Genomic DNA, 22,368 nt, shown 5'->3' on the forward strand with positions numbered 1-22,368 from the left:
AGCTCCGCATAACTTTTGAACGGCTTGAGCGATTGAAACGCGGTTTATTACATTCGAACAAGTTCTTTTACCATTCGATTTTATGTAAATTTGAAGCACTTCGGCTCGATAGAGTTTGGAAGATCTCAAAAATAAAATTTCCCAAAATTTTTTTTTTGCCATAACTTTTAACCTAATGTATCGATTAATTTCAAAAGCCCATCAGCTCTTCTACGAGATAAACGATTTCGATCATTTTAAGTCGCATCAAATCGATTGATTCGTTCGAGAGATATCGTTGTCTAAAGAAATCTTGAAAAAGTGTTTTTTCAAAATAACTTAAAAAATTTTCGTCAAATCAGTTATTTTTCTATGCATTTTTTTCTTGAACTTAAAAAACTGCGTCGATCGCCGTAAACCTCATTAAAGTCTGTTGATTTGTTCGAGAAGTCAAAATTTTGGGTCATTCGTTGGTTGACATCTGAATAGTTGGTTAACCTGTTGTCGTTTTTGTTATAACTGTAGCTATAGACAAATGAGCCAACAGTATTACCATGCATATTGTTTAAAACATTAAATTTGATTCACAAAATAAAAAAATCTGGAAAACTGTTGACCCTGCAAGCCATCCGTGGAACTCCTCCTTATGTATAAATTCAAAACGCTCGAGAAATCATCTATTCCGAAGTTTTGAGCTTTTCGAGCTCAAAAACACAACTCATACTTTTTCCAGTGGTATCTAATGGTTGTTGACAACTTACTTTTTTTGAAATTGTTTAAATGCGATTTCTTTTGATTCAATCAATCGTTTTTGATGGGATTTGCAGTATTCGACGCAGTTTTTCCAGTGCAAAAAGATTATTATTTATTTACCAAACGATTCGACGTGAAATTTTGAAGTTATGTTAAAAAAACACTTTTTTAGAATTAAAAAAAATTAAATATCTCGCGAACGAATAAACCGATTTCAACGAGATTGTCGGCGTTCGACGCAGTTTTATGAGTACCAATAGATAGTTTGTTACATCATAAACGATTTAAAAAAAAATTTCGAAGTTTTTTGAAAAAACACTTTTTTTTTTTTAATTTTTCGTTAACGGTTTCTCTTCAACGCATTAACCGATTTCGATGACACACACACACAAATGTGACACACAGTGACATCCTCGTGGAAATGATCAGAATAGCTGCCTAGGACCTCAAAACGTGGAGATTTGATGAGAACTCGATTTTTGAAAACCGGGGTAAAACCAATAACTTCCCGATTTTTTGAAGATCTTTGATTTTCATAGCAGAAAGTTAAAAAAATTTGATTCGATCTTAAAGCGCTTAGGGGCCATTCATTAATTACGTGAGGACAATTTTGGTGACTTTCAACCCCCCCCCCCTATCCCCATGTAAGTATACGTAAGATTTCTTGAAACCCTCTCTCCTTTCTTACGTAAGATTCTATCTTGATCTTCTAAATAATAAACTGTTATATTAGGAAAGGATTAGTTTCACTTAAACTAACAGGTCAACGTGGATCCATCATTTTCATTTTTTAACAAGTAATAATGTTTTTTAACAAAAAAAGTTTTTTATTTTTTAAATAGTAAAAGTACGATAATACACAGAAAAATACTATAATTTTTTCTATAGAACCATACATGGATAAGGTAAAAGCCCCTATTATGAGACACTTTTCAAGGTAAGTTGAACATTTTTGCGAATAATAAATCCATTTAAGAAGAAAATACACTTTTAATCGCATTGTACAGTAATTTGATGATTATTAAATCAATATTTATAATGTGTTTATAATTTTTTTGGTTAAAAATGAATTAAATTATGGTTTTTTAAGAGAACCTATGAGACACTTTAAAGTCACATGTCCCCAGTGTCTCAAACCACAGGACCCTATTTTTGAGACAGTTAAAAAATCAGTGAAATTGATCAAATTTTATATTTTTATTAATTTTAGACAGTCCTATTTACAAAATAAGAAATTATTTTAATTTTTAATCAACTCATAATTAAATTTTTATCAGTTAAATAATTAATTAACGAAAATTATTGAATTAAATCTATTTTTCTTTCCTGATTTTTCTTATTTACTTCTTCGACTTGAGCAATTAACTTTTTCTTTTCTTCTTGTAATATTTTTTAATTTTAAGTTTTTCTTCTTTCATGTTTTTTAACTTTTCTTTTTTTAATTGTTTGTACCATTCATCAGAGATCCCCACAGATGGTAACTTTGACTTGCCTGTTTTTTCAATTTTTATTATTTTTTTCTTCAGTAAATAATCCTACGGCAAAGTGAATATTTCTTTCAGAGGTTTTTCGGGAGATTTATCTAAAAATATGAATTTTTCGTAATTCTAATCATAATTTTTAAAACTAGTTCATAACTAATTATTTTACGTTACCGTTATCAACAGTTATTGATGAAAACTTATGAATAAAACGATGTTCGTCAATCATTGCAGGCGTAGGATCCAAATTTTCTTTTCATAAATTCTAAAAATAGTCACATCAAATTAAATTTATCGAACATAAATGTGAGGGTTGACATTTACATACCTAATTGATAAATTTTGTTGTTTATAGGATTTGTAGGATGAATATTTTTGAGCTCTGTTGTATTATTTTATATATGATATTATATGATGTTATATGATATTATATATTATAATGTATATATATATATATATATATATATATATATATATATATATATATATATATATATATATATATGTATAATATAAATACTATATAACATAAATATAATTTTTTTGGATGACGCGCAAGGATTTCGATTTTGCGCAAGGATGATACGCAAAATCGTGAAGCGTTCCACATTTTTTTTTTTTTTTTTTTTACAAATATAAATAATGCTGTGAAGCGGGAAAGAATAGGAGTTACGGTAATTATTACGTGAAGCGTTCCACATTCACGTAACAGGATATTGGTAGGAAAGGATTGAGAAAGGAATGTGGAGAGGATCATCTTAATTAAAGACACTAAAGTCTTTAGAAGGGCACCGTATTACATTATTGCTATCAGTTAATGATTCTTGAAGACTAACTTGACTAGATTCATATATAACCGTAAAAAGTTGTCCATCATTAGTTAAATTATTTTATTCACAGTTTATCACATTAGAATGATTGTCCTTAGACAAGACTTATTAAAGATGTATTACAATTTGTTATTATCTTAATAATAACAAATTTTAATACATCTTTAATAAGTCAGTTTTCGTCACAGGTGACCCTATTGCTGCTCTGTAGAATAACAACTGAACAATAACATTCTCTTCTTTTAAAGATAATACTGTCGCTGGCTCAGTTCTAATTTTTGCCTTCTCAGGACTAATACTTTTTCATCTAACAAAGGTAGCAATCGGTACTCCATGAACAGCAGCTGCTTTTCTCAAGGACATCTCTGTGTCTTCTATTGCTTTTAAAGCTTTTCCTATATTTGACGAATCATAATTACTTAAGCCTTTTAACTTTTTTTTTCTTCAGTTTATTATTCACATTGGAACACAACACTTTTTTTTGGTTGAATTTGATGATTGAGTTTTTGTCTCTTTAGGATTTTGTTTATGCCTCATTATCTCAGCTTTTTATTATAAATTACTTTTTACTTAGCCTGAAATAAATAATATACTTTTAGAGTCAATATACAACAAAATATTATAAATTTATCCAAAACATTTAATTAAAAAAACAGAAAAACTTGTTGACAAAGTTATTCAATGTTATGATTTGAGGTTAGGTTCATAATCTAAAGGTATTTGACTAAAAATACTTACTTTTAGAAAAATATTTGAGGTTTTAATAACAGCCAATATTTTATGACATATAATTGCACTATTTTTATAATTAATATAACATATTAACAATATAAAATCTTATAAATGTACACCGTCTCACTTAATCGGGACAAGCCGAAATACACATGTCCGTGTTACATGGTACACCTAGTAAAATGTCTCATAAACCGGGGCATTCACGTTTATAAGTGTAGGTATTGTGAGACACTCAGATTTAAAATATTGTAATAAAAAAAACGCATAAATATGTATAGAAATAAAGTCTATGACTCATCAGCTTTCAATTGATATACAATTTAACATAAAAGAAGAAGAGACAATGAAATTAAACTAATATAAGAAACTAGGTAGCTGTTGCCGTTTTACTATTCTCGGTCGTGGCTTTGAGCACAGATAACAAACCTCGCACTTTAATAAATATTTTTTAAAAACAGTGTGAAATTAATTAAGAGCAAAAGTCGAAAATTGCTTTTGAAATATGTGAATTGAAATATTTTTTATATTTTTGGTATGCTAGCGGTGTGTTTGTTTTCATAAAATAGTATTTTTATGTAGTGTATCATAAATGGGGACATCGTCTCATAATAGGGACTTTTACCTTAACGAGTATTTGAAAAGTTCATTTCTTACCTCTCATTCATAAGTATACCACATGATAATATTCTCGGACCACTAAATTTCTTCTTGTTTTTATCTGTTGATGATCGAAGTAATTACCTTGCGTGCCAGTTGAGTGAACTAAAAAATGCTATATATATATCAATAAAATAAATAAGATTTTTGTTTCGATCTGAAGATGGTACCAGTTAAATAAGTTGAAGATGATCTCACCGATAACGCGAATAATATTTGTTGGTAATGATTTTAAAGTCGACTTTATAAATTTCGACATGCTGGATCCAAACTTTCGTCAAATTTTAAAAGCATTAAGTACGCGTTGACAGCTTTAAATATCTTGGGATTACGCTGCAAAACTATTTATATTTCATTTTAATAGTTTTCCTCTACTACAATCAATCTTTCTAACCAAAGAATAAATCATTATTTATAATTCTGTAAAGAAATAAATATAAGTGTACGAAAAAGATCGTTAAAAACGTGATGTAAAAAAGAAGAGATGACGAAAGAGGATGCATCGTTGTGACAGTCTACAAGGGACCGGAAGCTTAATCATTTTTACATGTTTCAACCATTATAATGTGAGTCACGTATAAGCTGTTGCTACAATCCCAATACACGTTGTATAAAACCGTTCCGTTACAAAATTCAATGCGTACCAAATCACATATAATTTTAAAAAATGTAGCTATAATTATTGCTTGAATACTTTTTATTGTAGAATATTTTTCAACGTATACACTCCCTATACGTAGGGTGGTTGATTTTCAGAATCCAGTCAATTGTTGCCATCAAAAAAGTTTCGTTCAATTTTCGGTCAAGTTTCGGTCAATTCAATTTTCGTTCAAGTTTCGGTCAATTCATTTGAGAGATGTCAATGTTATATGAAAGTAAAATAATGTCATTTTTTACTTCCAATAAGTCGAAATACTTAAACAAATTGAAAAATCTTTTCAAGAAATGTACCCATATATCCACATGTTACTATCTTCTTAGGTTAAAAAGCGAAGCGGTATCCCGATGATCCGTGTGTCATATATATATATATATATATATATATATATATATATATATATATATATATATATATATATATATATATATACTAGCTGACCCGGCAAACGTTATTTTGCCATGTGAATAATTTCTAGAGAATTTCTAGTGTAGAAAAAAAAATTAATAACTTATTGGAAGTGTATAAGGATGTGGAATATGAGTGAAAAAGGCCTGGAGCACTGTGAACGATGAGGGAATTTTGTTTAAAAATAACAAAACACCAAACATTAATTGTTTTAATTTATTAAAAGTAATAATTATTTATATGATTAATAAATTACATAATATTAATCTCTTAATGCTGCAGCGTGAACAATATTTTTTGTTAGCTCGTCTTTAGCTAATACAAACAAACTTGATGGTTTACCCACTTGAGAGCATGCAACGTGTAATTGTCCGTGTGAAAAACATGGTGTGCTCAAATCTAAACCACAAACAGACATTGTTTGGCCTTGGGATTTATTAATAGTCATTGCAAATGCCAATCTAATCGGAAATTGAATACGCTTAAATTGAATTGGCACATCTGTGGGTATAATAGGTATTTGTGGTATCAATATATTTTCACCTCGAAACTTGCCATTTAAAATGGTGCCTTTGATAACGTTTTTCATTAATTTTTTAATGACTAATCGCGTACCGTTGCATAGCCGTGGCGGGTTCAAATTACGAAGCAAAATAATTGGAGATCCAACCTTCAATTGTAAGTTATGTGGTGGCATGCCTGGCAAATCTAGTAAGTTCAAAAACTCTGGGAAAATTTACAGCTTCAGTGTCATCGCAAACTGTATCAATAGATTTATATGATACCAAGTCCCCTGGCGATAACTGTTGTATCTTCAGATTAAAAATGTCAACGTCCACATTTTTTTGCAGCTAACATTGCTCTTTCTGCAAGCCACTCGAGATTTATTTAATTCGTGTTTACATCGGGAAATATTTGTTCAATGAGAGCATCTTGCGAATCAATGATCAATCACAATTTCTCGTGCACCTGTACGATCGCCAACCATGATTCCAGCAACGTCGTCAGCAACAGGTGCATTGAATCTACTAATGTGTTCTCCAGCTGGTGTTTTATCAGGATTAATAACAATAGCGTGATTATCGCTTTCTAATTTGTGCATGTGGGATATGAATATTTTCAACAATTCATTATGCTCATTCAATAGAGCATCCAGCTCGCTGACGATGCGTCTAGCAAAGAATGAATCAAGGTTATTGTAGCCACAACGTGCATCCACCCGATTGACTAGTGCATACATAGTACATAGTTCATTGAATAGTACATAAAGTAGATTTGTAAAAATTTATGTGGTTCGTTTGGCATTGGCAGCAATGAGCCTATTTTATGATAAACTTGGCCTCTGATTTTAATTGTAGAATCGTATTGTTGATTATTTGCATTAGTATTTTGAACTATTTCTGTTGCTCCGAACGATGTCATTTGAAAGCATGAGTTTGTAACGGGTAAAATTGGTGATAAAAGGGATTTTAGCCCCTTTTATTATCTAATTAAGTAAATTAACCCGAGTCCAGTTTTCATGATCCAAAAATCCTAGAATAGACCGTACTAGACAATATTAATAAATCCCCGGCTCGAATTTAGAGCTCGCCGATGTCCAGGGTCAGAAAGGGGATTGTCCAAATAAACCATAACCCAAAACGTAATAGAAGAAACAATAGAAATCTTTTATTTAGTAACAATAATTAAACATCGGGGTGAGAAAAAAAACCTTCTATCACCTTTACAAAATGGTAGACACACTCATTCGTCCAAATCCGCTCTTCCCTGATTTTTTTCTGTTTTATCGACTGATGGTAAAACAGGGACATGTCCACGACTTTTTAATGCGATCACTTTCTGTTATACCGATCGATGGTACAATGAAAATCCGCTTTACCGACTTTTTGCTATCATCGATTCCTGGTTTACCGGCCGTCTGAGGGTTTCCGAAAATCGCGTTCTCCAGTTCGCGGCGCTAGTGGGTCAATTTCCTACTCGGGATTCCCCCGGAGAAACGAGAGGATAGTCTCCAACTCCCTTCTCCCGCGGTGCTGCCGTCAAGGTCTCCGAAGTCGAGGTATCTAGCCGACTTCCTCGACCTCCTAATCGCCGTCCCCAAGGATCGAGAGGATAGCCTCCAGCTCGATCCCTCCTACTCGACTATGATCACCTGCCGCACCCTGACAGAAGGTCGGAGTACGGGGAGTCCGTAATACCCTTAAGAGATGAGCTCCACTTACCTTGGTACAGTCGTACTCTGGGTAACTTGAGTTCCTTAGCGTTTTTCCCTTCTGGATAGCCTCCACATGGAAAATCGTCTCAGTGGTACTGGATGCCTTTTCCGCGATAAATTTGGGACTTTATCATTTTTCCAAAAAGTCACTTGCAACGAAACGGAAAGATCGTTTTAGACACCTATCGCCGGGTTTGGAAGCTCAAAAAACGTCAATTAATTCTAAGTTTTTAATTTCGAAATTTCATTTTCAATAATTAATTTTGCACTAAATTATTTCCCTCACTAATTTTTGCCCGGGGACAGAATAATTTTCGCGTTCTTACAGCCATCCTACGGCGCACTAAAATAATTTACACTAAGTTCTCCAGTCCAATTCTTACGATTTTGGATTCTCCAAAATTTGAGCCTATCCTGGCGGACATTTAGCGCATACCAAAATTAAACATAAATAATAATTACTTAACAATAATTTTAATAACCAATCCTCGTTATGCCCAAAAAACGATATGCGCGGGGCAAAATAATTTTCCTTCGTCAGATTTTATCGGCAAAATTTCAAATTTCATATAGGTTTATACCTATATATGGTCTTTAGTTAACCATTTAAAAAAAACAATGACAAAAGATATAAATAAACAATAAATTTCAGCTCTTTAATGCCCTCCTACGCCGGCTCAGCCGGCATAATATACCCAATTCGCCGGGTGCGTCACACGAATAACAAAAATAATAAAACACACTTTAAACAAAGTTAGCTAAATAAACAAATTAAATAATACATATAATACTAAAATAAGTCTTGAGATAGTGTTGGGTTCCTGGGGTCGCCATGACGATATCTATGTTGCAAGTTGAATGTTCGAATGGACTTCAGGAACACGTTAGAATCTGGATCTGTGCCGATTAGCGAACCGTTCAATGGTTCCGGTGGTGTTTCAATTACAGGTAGTTGTACCTTCCCTGACGCGCAACACATCACGGCTGGTTCATTTTTGAATTTCAAAGCATGACAATACGGGCATTCTTTGTCCATAGCACCAATTACTACTTTTGAATGAGCATAATATTCAATATCGGGCTCATACTGGAATGCTAGACGCAGAAATGATGTAGCTACAAATGCTCGATGTGCCTGTTGGCGTTGTTGGTCATTCGCTCTGCGTCTATTGACAGTAAAACGGTGTGATTGTTGTTGTTCTAATCTCATGACTTCATTGCGTTCAGCTCGTGTATCGTCTGATTGTTCTTGATGCAATTGCGCCATTCTCACACGCGCTCCAGTATTTTCTTCCTGAACTTGTTCTTCGGTTCTTTGGGCTCTTCTATTTCGAATGCTTCTAGATTTATTTGTATCACGGCTCAAATTGGCCCCTTTGCGTTTTGTTAGCATTGTTCACTGTACAATACAAAACACACATGAATAGAACTGATTGAATTATTTAATTATTATATTAATCATTTATTTTATCTTTGATTACATTAAATATACATATAAAAATTAGATAGTTTCACGAAAGCGAAAAATTTTATGTTTCTTAATTATATCGAAAATACATATTGTTAGAAATAGTGAAAAAAAAAATTCCGTCGAAGTTAGAGCTCTTATAAGTAAACACAAAAAAAAATTTCCCAATTGTAATAAAAATCTAACTTTCACTGAATTCGTTTTTCACCATTCCCAACAATATTTTCGTGATAAATAAGAAAGAATAATTTTTGATTTTATAATAAACGTAAAAAATAATTTATACTTACAACTCAATAGCCGTTGTTTGCGGGAACTCGTGACACGTGTTGAGTATTTTAGAGGTTATGTAATTCACTTAATTAACTGATCGTGCGATTTACACTCAAAATTAATAATTTTATTAATTATTAATAATTAATTATATTCAATAATATTAGTTATTAATAAATAAATAATAAAGTTACTCGAGAATATATTTGATATGAGAGTTACACTGAGATAGTAAAAATGTTTAACTACTACGCTTGAAGCATAAACACTAATAATAGCCGAAAACTGTAGAGGTAACATCCCTACTCCGTGCTGTTTACAGGGTGAGAAGTGACACCGGTAGACACATGGAGAGGATAACTTACCAAGTGATAATAATTGATGTTATCGAGCGGGATAGAAAATGATAAAATTATAAAAATGACTATTAAAAAGCAAGGGTTGGTGATAAAAAAGTGCAAATTTAGAGTTGTATGTATTTTTTAATGCCACATAATAAAAAAATAAAAAAAAAAAAATTTTATCAAAAAAATAAAAAAAAATTTTTAGAATTTGATATATTATATATATATATATATATATATATATATATATATATATATATATATATATATATATATATATATATATATATGTAGATGTTTGAGGCAACCCACGATGAAACGACGACTTTTGACCTAGACTGCTGTCGATTTGAATTAAATTTTGTAGTTTTTTTTTACTTCACCGAATAAAAAGTTAAAAATTTTTCTAGAAATGGCACTTTTATCTCAAAATTTGTAACTTTTTCGAAAACTGGTTAAAAAGTTTTTTCAACCATTTTTAAGTTACAGCTACGAGAATACTTTCTAAGCGAAATTTCATTCAATTTTTTGAGCTTAAAAACATCTAGATATTGATATTTGTGATTTTATAAAACTAAATAATACATAAATTATTCATTTCTTAAGCGCTCAAGCTTATATGTATATTAGGATTTCTCAAGGGTAAATTGCAAAGTCAACCGTTTTGCATTTTTTAACTTCCCGCTAAGAAAATCGAAGATTTTCAAAAATCGGGAAGTTATTGATTTTACCCCGTCCTGCAAAAATCTAGTTTTCATCAGATCTCGACGTTTTAAGGTCACAGGAAGCTTCCCTGACTATCCCTGCGAGGGTGTCACTATGTCTGTATGATGTGTGTGTGTGTGTGTGTATGTGTGTGTGTATGTGTGTGTGTGTGTGTATATAAACCTCCTATAACTTTTGAACGGTTTGACTGATTTCATCGCGGTTGGCGCCATTTGAAAGGGTTTGGCCAAACTTAGATTTTGAATCCAATTTGGACTGATAAATTTCGAGAAATAAAAAAAAACCGAAAAAATTTTTTTTCAAAAGTGGTTTTTTTTGGAATAACTTTTAAACGGTTATATTAATCAACTCCAAAAACTGATCAGCTCTTAACTTTAAAAAACGATTTCGATCGCCGCTAATCTGGTCAAAATCGGTTAATTCGTTCGAGAGATATCGTGAAAGGAATAATTAAAAAAAAATGTTTTTTTGAAAATACTTCGAAATTTTTAGTTTGATCAATTCAAACTTAAAGATTTTTCATAATGCTCAAAAAACTGCGTCGAATGCTGCCAACTGCGTGAAAATTGGTTCATTCATTCAAAAGTTATTGCAGTTTGAAAATTCAAAAAATAGTGTTTTATCAAACTTCTATCAGACTTTTGAGCTCGAAGAGCTCAAAAGCATAGAAAAGATATCTTTTTGAGCTCGGAGAGCTCAAAACAACACATAAATTGTATTTTTGAGCTCGAAGAGCTCAAATACGTGATAAGTGCAATTGTAAGCGCCCAGGTATGAAATTAGCGGGAGATGGCAGGGATGGCTTTCAGGGTTAACCATTTTCCTAATTTTTTTTTCTGATTTTCACTTTCAATGATTTATTTATGTGAAAGTTCTCTGAGTAATCTATATTTTATTTACCGTTAATATCCTGATAAATGCTCTCGGAATAGCGTTGGAGTATGTCGGACTGAACGAATTTTCGAGTTTGCTACTGTGCATAGTCGATATGACATTTTTCGATAATAAACCATCCAGTTTTTAATAAATTCTATATCTATATCTATCATAGATTTATGTATGCATTTATATCAATATGTCAATTTAATCACACATAAAAACACGCACTTAAACAAATTTAGTCGTACTCTCTGCAGAATGAGAATCATTACTATAATTGTTATATCATCATCATCATGGTAGTACAATTAATCTTTGTTAGTAATTCATTCGTTCTGTCGTCTTTTAGTGGGTTGAAAGATAAAAGGTATAGCCGTGTCATCACTGATAAGTAAACGGATTAAATTTGGACATTATTAATGATAAAACGGTTCGATGTCTTTTTTTATCGGTAATCATTTCTCATGCAATAATTTCTCAGCAATAATTTATCATTCAAAAATATATCTAGCATAATAATTTCTCGTGACTAAAAAGAATCTTTACTAAAATTTCTCATAAAACAAAATATATCTTTACGAAAATTTCTCATAAAACCACACGGAAAAAAGTAAACTGTAATAAATAACAGTCGATTTATAATAAGTAATGATCAATTGCTAAAAATTACCTTTTCAAACAGTAAAATCGTGATTTTACTATTCACTTGATAATATTTACCATTTAAACGTTGAAATTTACTCTTTACATGGAAGAAAATACTATTTCAAACAGTAATATTCACTATGTAAATGTCTAAAATGTTAAAGTATAATAATCAAGAATTCAGACTTTGATATTTATCATTTCGTACCTAAAAAATGATTTTATGATATGTAAAAAGTATAAAATAAAGTTAGTAAATTTCTAATACAAGCAACGTCAATATTTACAAAGTAAAATGGTAAATATTGACTTGCTTGGACTGGTAAAATGTATATTTTAAAAATATAATTTTTACTGTTTTAAATGTTAAATTCTCCCAGAGTGAAACCCCCTTTTCTTTTATCTGAGTTCCCCTTCTCCTCATAATATGGACTATATATTGAAATGGCAATTTTTACTGTTTGAAACTGTAATTTTTTAAGATGAAAGAGTCGTTATTTACTATAGTGACAGCTACTAATCACTTATTTTGGATATTAAATTATAAATTGTGGCTTTTATACTTTCTACATTAAGTTCTGTAATATTTATATTTTTGGCACCCCAATGTCCTCTTTACTGTTTGAAACTATAAAAATTAACCGGAATCCGAGTGAATACTACAGTTTACTTTTTTCCGTGCAGAATATATCTTTACTAAAATTTCTCATAAAATAAAAATATATCTTTATGAAAATTTCTCATAAAACAAATATATATCTAATTTTGAATCTTGGGATACAACAAGAACGAACGTAATCATGTAGCGTCCTTTTAACAAGATTTGAATATGTATTTACTCGAAAATATGCCAACACAGATGCACGTAATCATGTAGCGCTCTTTTATCAATGTTAGAATGTGTATTTATTCAAAAATATGCCAACACACACGCACGTAATCATGTAGCGCCCTTTTAACAAGATTTCAATCTGTATTGAAAATCACGTTTCAAATTTGGAATTTACAATGTCATAATGCTGTAGAAAGGGAATGATGAGTCAAAATGCATCAAACGAATGAGTGGGAAATGATGAGCTCATGATGCAGTTTATATTCATAGAAGAAATAATAAATAGGGGTCTTGTTTATGTATCGTAATAATTTATTCCGTTTCAAATGGGGGGCTTCGCCCCGGACCCCTCTGAGGCTTCGCCACGAACCTCGATTACTTTCTTTAAAAGGGGATCTTGTTTATGTATCGTTATAATTTATTTCTTTTCAAATGGGGGGCTTCGCCCTCCAACCCCCCACCGGGGCTCCGCCTCAGACCCCTCTGAGGCTTCGCCACTAACCTCGATTACTTTTTGTGAGTGGGGGGCTTCGCCCCCCAACCCCACCGGAGCTTCGCCCCGGACCCCGCTGTTAATTTTTGCATAAGAAATTTTTATCAGATTAATTCAATACCAAGATGGCGGGCCGGCATGACGCTGGTGAAATTACGTGCAAGGTTTTCAAGTGCCACTGAAACATGAAAGTTCCTAAAATAGTTATGTGCTTAATTTGTGAGAGTGTTTTTCACGAAGGTGACTTTAATAAATATCAAAAGGGTCAATACATCAGTGAGATGTTAGTTATTTGTCCTCAACATCATACGGACAACCTAACCTCTAAATCTGACTTTGATCTGAATACTCTTGATGAAAACGCGCGTAAAATAATTACCCAGCTTAAACTTTTCTACAAAGAAGAGCTGAGAAATGATCTAACTAATAACTTATCTTTAAATGCTTCAAAAAATACTTCAGAGCTGTCTGAAGCTCAAGAACTTGATGAACTAAATGCGTTGAAAATGGAAAATGAATTACTGAAACAACTTAACACTGAGCTAAAAGAAAGAAACAAATTGTTGGACAGACTTGTGAATACCTCTAGTATCGGAGTAAATAAGCATACGTCGTATGCCGTTGCTACAAAAGGTATCAATAAAACTGACAAAGTCCCAAATATTTATGTTAAATCTAAGAGCAATGATAATCGTGAGACTCTTAGCAAAGTTAAAAAGAAACTAATTTGTGACTTATCTGTGCCTATTAACAATGTGAGAGAAAATAAAGATGGTTGTGTGTCAATAAAATGCAAGAACAGTGAGGATGTTTGTAGAGCTAAGTTTGTGCTTAGTGAAAAACTCGGCCCTGATTATAGTGTTGATCTTGAGCATCTGAAAATGCCTAAAATAAAAGTGATTAATGTTGAGTCTGATTTTGGAATGGAAGAGCTTTGTGAAGATATTTATAACAGAAACTTTCTTGACCTTGATGGTGCGTTTAATATAATTGCAGACTACAATAATAGGGTAAACAAACGTACTTTAATTCTTGAATTAACTGCCGAGTCTTACTTACAGGTTAAAAATAATGGTTTGAGGTTATTTATTGGTCATCAAAGCTGTCGTGTCTTTGATCATTTTAACTTAAACCTATGTTTCAAATGTGGTAGAATGAACCACAGTCGTAAAAAGTGTAGCAATGAAACTAAATGTCTAAACTGTGCAGATGATCATCCCACCAAAACCTGCACATCACAAGTCAAAAAATGTCTTAATTGTATCTACTATAATGAGAAGTTTCATAAAAGTAGATCAACTGACCACTGCGCAACTGACACCTGCTGCGAGTATTTGACTTTTAAGTTGAATCAGATAATTACTACTACTGACTACCCTGCTAAACCTATAATACCGAAGTCACTTGGTAATATAGGTAATAAAACAACGATCACCAATCAATAAGTATTCTATCTGTTTTATCGATGGCTGAAATGGATCTACAAATTGAAGAAAATTACAGTGAACTTGAAAGTTTAAATTTTGCGTTGTGTAAAGATAGTCTCCTGATATTACATCTTAATGTCAGGGGTCTCAATACTAACTTTGAAAACTTAGAACTATTTATAGAAAAATTATCTGTTAAACCGGACATCATAGTTTGCTCTGAAACCTGGACACTGCCCTGTTTCTCATTCTTCAAGATTAGTGATTATGATTGTTGCTACAATCATAGTATGATTAACAAAGCTGATGGTGTTTTAATGTATATTAAAAAGACATTAAACTCGAGTTTCGTGATTGAAGAAGTGGGTAATTTAAAAATAGTCTCCACTATTTTCAAACGTGACAATAATGTTAAATTTAAAGTCTCAGGTGTATATAGATGTCATGATGTTAATAAAGAAGTCTTTATTAACTCAATTTCTGATTACCTTAAGTCTACTTCTCATGAAAAAAATCATGCAATTGTTGGTGATTTTAACATCAATGTGCGTAACTTAGATAATTCAACTAATGACTTTTTATCAAATTTCCTGGATTCTGGTTACATTCCATACTTTAATGGAGTAACCAGACCTAATGCTCATGGTGGGTCATGCATTGATAATTGTTTCATTAAATCAAATAACAACAAAATTAAATCTTTTACATATAATAATATTTTCACTGACCACTATCCCATCTTTGTTAGCATTGGTCTTAGACCTAGTGCTAAATCAACACAAGATATTACTATTCTGGATTACAATAATATCAGTGAACTCAGTAAGAACTTTGATTGGTCTTCGTTTATGTATATTTTAGATCCTGATGAGTTTTTTGATACTCTCATAGTGACAATTAAATCGTTTATTAAAGACTCTAGTGTTGTTGTTAAAAAATCTAGTCGTGATAATAAACCAAGAAGTAATTGGATTACCAAGGGAATTATTAAATCTTGCAAAACCAAAGAATCTCTATATAACATATGGAAATTAGATAGAAATAATATTACTCTAAAACTAGAATATAATAATTATTGTAAAACTCTAAACAAAGTGATTAAATCAGCCAAAGCTAAATATGAAAGAGAAAGGGTTAATAAGTACATAAATAGTAGTAGAAAAATGTGTCAATTTGTGAATAATAAGTTAGGTAAAAATGCTAAGTCTTCTAATAATATTGACTATCTAGTTAGTGATAACATAATTATAAATGATAGTAAGAATATTGCTAATAATTTTGTAGATTTTTTTAGCAATATTGGAGTGGATCTAGCAAAAAAAATTAATACTGAACCTATAGATATAGAAAAATTTGTTAAACTTAACTGCGATAGCCTCTTTCTTGTACCTATTGACTCGAATGAAATTAGAAAAATTATCTTGAACATGAAAGACAAAGCAGGGGGTGTGGATGACATCGGTAGTAGAGTTTTAAAGTCAATAGTCAATGAAATTTGTTGTCCACTTGAATTTATATTTAATGAATGCATTAGCAAGGCCACTTGGCCGTCTGCACTAAAAAAAGCTGATATTATCCCTATCTTTAAATCTGGGAGTAAACATTTAACTACGAATTATAGACCAATATCGCTTATCTCCAATCTTGCTAAAATATTTGAAAAATTAATTTACACCAGGCTGTATAACTTTTGCTCTGAATATAATTTAATATCCGATAATCAATTTGGTTTTACGAAGAACAAGGGCTCAAATGATGCTCTGGCTTTTACATCTAATTTTATCTATAATAATATTGATTCCAACAGACCTATGGTACTAGCCTTCTTAGATCTTGCAAAAGCATTTGACACTGTCAACCACAAGCTGCTTCTAGATAAACTGTGGAGAAAAGGTATAAGAGGCCTACCTCATCAACTACTTAAAAATTACCTTACTGACAGACAACAATGTGTAAAGGTTGATAAATATACTAGTGAATATAAAGTTGTCAGGGTTGGTGTACCGCAAGGCACCATTCTTGGCCCTTTACTATTCATACCGTATATTGATGATATTTTTAATGTAATTCCAAGTAATAATATTGTTTCTTATGCGGATGACACAGCTATATTATGTAGTGGTAATAGCTGGGATGATACTAATTTACTCTTAACTGAATGGTTGCATAAAATAGATTGTTGGCTTAAGGGTAATCAACTTTCCCTGAATATAGATAAGACAAATTATATTACTTTTGGTAGTTACATTGATAGTGTTCCTTACAAATACAAACTATTTATAAGCAATAAAGAGATTAATAGAGTAGATAGCTGTAAATATCTTGGAATAATCTTTGATAAGAACATGAAATGGAACATTCATACTAATGAACTGGCAAAAAAAATTAAATTTTTCTTGTATTTGTACTATAAGTTGAAACATTGTATACAACCTATTGTATTGAAAACAATATATTATGGGTTGTTTGATAGCTTAATTAATTATGGAATAATTGCTTGGGGTGGAGCATATGAAAACTCCGTTAAATATCTTGTTAATGTACAAAATAAATTAATAGACATAATATTCATTAATAATCAACTAACTGCCCCGCTAAAACTCAAAGAAAATTTTGTTGTCAGTGCTTTAACCAATTATTTTGAACTTTGTAAAAATCAGTATGTTGAAAGACCTTTAAATACTCGAACTAAACAACTCCCTCTCCCGAAAATAAATAAGAAATTAAGTACTAAGAATGCCTGTTATGTAGCAATAAAATATTTCAATTTTCTACCTAATGATATGAAGCTGTTAAGTGTTTCTAAAAAAATCTTGCGTAAAAAGTTAGGGATATGGATAAAATCCAGTCCTACTGTAGTAATTTAGATTTTAAGTTACTATGCATGTGTTTAATACTTGATACTTTGTACAATAGAACATGCCTTCTATAACTTTATGTAAAACATTGTATAACTTTTTGTATTCCTTCTGGTCTCTATGCACAGGTGTAACCCACCTCTATAGAACTATTGTCAGAAGTAAAATAAATAAATAAATAAATAAATAAAATTATTGTAGGATTAATTTTGGTTTCGCCCCCCCCCCCCCAACCCCCATCGGGACTTCACCCCGGACCTTGCTGTTAATTTTTGCATGAAAAATTTTTGTCGGATCAATTATGGTAGGATTAATTTTAGCAAAAATTAATTATGATGTTGATAAATTTTTAACTAATAATTTATTACTGAGAAATTATGACCTAAGAAATTTTGTTTTGATAAATAAGAGACCGTTACCTGATAAAACATAACTTTATTTTTTCATTGCCACATTTACTCTTATATAAGATATAAATGTTATTATTGTAGTGACTTACTTAGTCTAGTTAATCGCTGAAAAAGAGAAACGATTGTAAATAAAATGTAAAAATAAAATTGAAGCTGAAAGTTTCAAGTTGTTGGATTGTTATTAGCTTTCGGTTTGGGAAAGAATAGCAATTTACATCATAAGGCCGCAAAGGGGCGATTTTTCTGACAACATCGATGTTGCGATATGAGCCTAAGGTTTGTGGCGCGAATTTGCGAAAACGGGTATAACTTTGACGTCCGAGGTGAAGCTGAGACGTTTAAATTGGATATATTATAAATATATATTATAAGAATAATATATAATAATAATATATAATATAATATATAGTAATATATTATAAAAATATCATTTTGTTTTCAATGTGTTTTGAAAAAGAACTTAACAATTGCAGATAATTAAAAATTCTGCACCTTTATAATTTATATTCAATTATAACTGCTCTATAGAGAGAGTGATATATAAAATTTATATATTATATAATATATGTGTCATTCCACCAAATAAGAACATTTTTACGGAGCGACCCTCGCGTATTATGTTTAAAATTTATGGAGGTGTTCTCTATAATAAGAAATAAATTCCCTGCAAGTTTCAGCCCTTAATATGCAGCAGTTTTAGAGTTATGATTTATTGAAATTTTGAAAAAAAAATTTTTTTTAACTTTTTTATTAATTTTTCTGATGAGGAAAACTTTTTTATTAAAATCCACGAAAAATCTTATCTTGTGGAAAAAAATTCTCAGCTTTTGAATGAAAATATCCATTTTATCATAAACACATCAGAAAACCCTTTAAAATCCAATTAAAGTGGAAAAATTGATTTTTCTTGGTGTGCGATACAAGGTACATCCAATTTGACTTTTTTTTCTGAAAGATCAGAGTTTTTTACACAAAATATATGGTATTCACGATGTGCATATTTTTTGGTCAATCACAATTAAATTAAACGTTATATCCGCTAAGTGTTATACGATTATTCGGGATAGTAAAATAATTTTCTGTTAAATATTTAAAATTTCAAACTGCTCGTTAAAAAATTGAGTTTATACGATGCAGATGGCACTCACAACTACGATTCCATTTTCTTATTTAGGATGTAATTTTCCAAAATTTGCGAGAAATACTGATTGGATTATGGAAACTCAACCAATTTATGAAAATTTATTGAATACATTGGCTTGTAATAATCCAACGGAACTGTGCGTTTACCAAACGGCGTTCCGAAGAGTTCCCTCAAACTCAGATTTCCTGAGAATTTGAACCGATTCGGACCAATATATTTCGAGAAATTTCAAAAAAAACTAAGGAAAAACAATTTTTTAACTTCTCGCGAGAAGTTTTTTAACTTCTCGCGATTCTAAAATCGAGAAGTTATTGGTTTTACCCCATTTTGCAAAAATCGAGTTTTTATCAGATCTCGACGTTTGAAGGTTATAGGAAGCTTCCCTGACTACTCCCGCGAGGTTGTCACTATGTCTGTCTGTATGTGTGTGTGTGTGTTTTTTTTTTTTTTTTTAACTTAGGGGGGGGAATCCCTTTTACGGATTCCAAGCATAGCTGTTCGGCCTGGATATGTGGCGACTCGACGCAGCGTCATACTAAAACTCGACGCTAACGCCCCTACCCACTAAACCCTAAACCCCTTTTCTTCTTTCCTCTAATCCCTCATGGAAACCGCCGTCAGGCATTACTTCGTGAGGGGAGGATCTAGCTACTGCTATTTCTTCCGGTGGCTAAGGTGTTATTTTTCCTTCCTTCTAGTTTCTGTCATTTGCCCTTTTTCTTTCAATGGAACGCAGCTTTAATAGATTCAACGATAACTCACGAACGAGTCAACCGATTTTGACCGGCTTCAATATAACTATAAGAACTTAAAAAACCACGTTGATCTTCTTCAAGAACATCAAAATCGGTTGATTCGTTCGTTAGATATCGTTGTCGAAAAAAATTGAAAAAAATGTTTTTTTCAGAATTTCTATGAAATTTTGAGTCTGACTAGTTCGCGCTATAAGATTCTTTAAAGAGCTCAAAAAACTGCGTTGAATGCTGTAAGCCACGAGCAAATCGGCTGATTCATTCAAAAGTTATTGCGGTTTGAAAATTCAAAAAATAGTGTTTTATTAAACTTCTATCAGACTTTTGAGCTCAGAGAGCTCAAAATAACACATAAATTATATTTTTGAGCTTGAAGAGCTCAAAAACGTCATAAGTCCAATTTTAAGCACCTAGATGTGGAATTAGCGGGAAGTTACAGGGATGGCCTTCAGGGTCTACTGTTTTCCTAATTTTTTTGTAAGACTTTCATAAATTATGAAGGGTTTGATTAAATTAGTTTTCGTTAAAATTTTAGTTTGCATTAAACTCTTGACAAGTAATATAATTGAAAAGCTGTCAACCAAGATTTAACTGTAACTCATTGATGTTCTCGTACCGACAACATTTAGCTCATTTATAAGATATCTTTATTAGATCTATTTGTATGGAGAGTTCACTATTATGCATGATAAAGTAAACTTTATGGAGTATAGAATCACAAAGCTAGGGTTTTCGGCTGTTTGCCAACTCTAATATTGATAGTTTTTTTCTGTATTCAAGATTAAATAAAATTTTTTCGGCATTTATTGATTCCTACAAATACATCCGACTCTGCAGAATATTACACTGAAAAAAATTTTCTTTAAAAATTACCGTTAAATTCACTGTAATCGTGGGACATAATGCGGCCTTTTTATTTATTACTATTTTTGGAATAAAAATTACAAAAAAATTCATTTATTTTGTGTTATAGACTTCATAAAATTTACCGAAAACCTAATAAAATTTACAGTAGACTACGGTAAAATTTTTTGAAAGAAAGTTAAAAATTATCTCACTAACCGACAAATGATTAGGTCGTACCATTCGTCCCACAATTACCGTGAATTTAACGGTAATTTCTAAAGAAAATTTCTTTCAGTGGAAAAAATCATGAAGATATTTTATGTTTTTTTATTTAAAAATTTTTAGTACTCAAAATTTTATTTCACTAAGCTTGAAGATTGCCAGATGATGACATGAAGAGAGTTACGTTGCTCATTTACGAGAATACCCATCAAGTGTTCACATGCGTCTCAGTTCATTGGACTTTTCTATTTAATTTAGCATTAAGAACTTCTGGTTGTCAGATTTGCTATTCCTTGTGCAATGTTCACCTCCGATTCGTACAAAAAACATTGCGACTGACATGTTATAAATGGCTCAGAATACTTGTTACGCAAATAACTATTACTGGGTAACTTTACGAATTTTTAAAAAGTTTACAATTTTTTTAGTGAGAAGTTAAGAACCTAATAAGTAATGGACAATAAGTGTTACTAGCAACCCACAGTCACTATGTGACTGCCGAGATTTACGGATTATGAATTAGAAAATATATAAAATCGTAAAAAGACATAAATTCTTGTCAAGACCTTTCTGATGATATCAAATTTAACTACAAAAATTGCTTTAAAAATAATAATAATACGCTCGTCACAAAATTTTCCTTACTCTTTCAATTATTTAAATCATAAATGACTATCGTTGATAAAATATAAAACTCAATTTACGATAAAGATGTACCCGTTACAAAATTTTTCTCAGTCTTTTGATTATATAAAACAATTTTTTACCTATCGCCACATTCAAATGTACAAAACAAAATAAATAAATAAACAAATTACGGTCATCGTGAAATTCGAATCTATTCAGAGCTACTCCTTAACCTTAACGTAATTAATAAACTATCACTCAAAAACAAACGAACCCTTGAAAAGGCACAACTTCAGGTCAAAACATTTCCAACGATACCAAATTTAACCATAAAACCCCACTTTATCATATAAATACACTGACCACAAAATTTTGCTTATTCTCTTAATAATCTAGATGGGTCATTCCATGTCAAATCTACCAATAGTTGGAATCGACCCCTTTCGATTTGGATAAATTTTGGTCAGAAGTTTTCTTTTATCATAAAATGAAGTTCTGCCAAAGAAAAAAAAATAAAAAAAATTTTTTCCAAAAGATATGCAAATTCCAAATTTTGCGATTTTTCCGGTTTTTCAATTTTGTTTTTGCAATATCTCGAATGCTATTATAGATACAGGAATGGTCTTTCGCTTGTTTGAAAGGGGACACTTAGGGCTATTGAAAAAAAAATATTTTGGAAAAAAATTCTGAAAAATGCCAAATTTGT

General features: G+C 31.2%; 1 protein-coding gene and 1 long non-coding RNA gene across 3 annotated transcripts in view; one reads left to right on the forward strand and one right to left on the reverse strand.

Annotated features, from left to right (window-relative positions):
* LOC123264625 (matrix metalloproteinase-17-like) overlaps positions 1 to 22,368 on the forward strand; it is a 281,705-nt gene that overhangs the window by 85,670 nt on the left and 173,667 nt on the right. The window lies entirely within an intron of this gene.
* Positions 2,129 to 2,470, reverse strand: LOC123265557. The gene is made up of 2 exons (XR_006509590.1): positions 2,388 to 2,470; positions 2,129 to 2,314 (listed from the first exon to the last, which is right to left on the reverse strand). It is a non-coding gene; the product is annotated as an uncharacterized LOC123265557 (long non-coding RNA).

Source organism: Cotesia glomerata, linkage group LG5 (genome assembly GCF_020080835.1).
Source record: "Cotesia glomerata isolate CgM1 linkage group LG5, MPM_Cglom_v2.3, whole genome shotgun sequence".
Classification (NCBI taxonomy): domain Eukaryota; kingdom Metazoa; phylum Arthropoda; class Insecta; order Hymenoptera; family Braconidae; genus Cotesia; species Cotesia glomerata.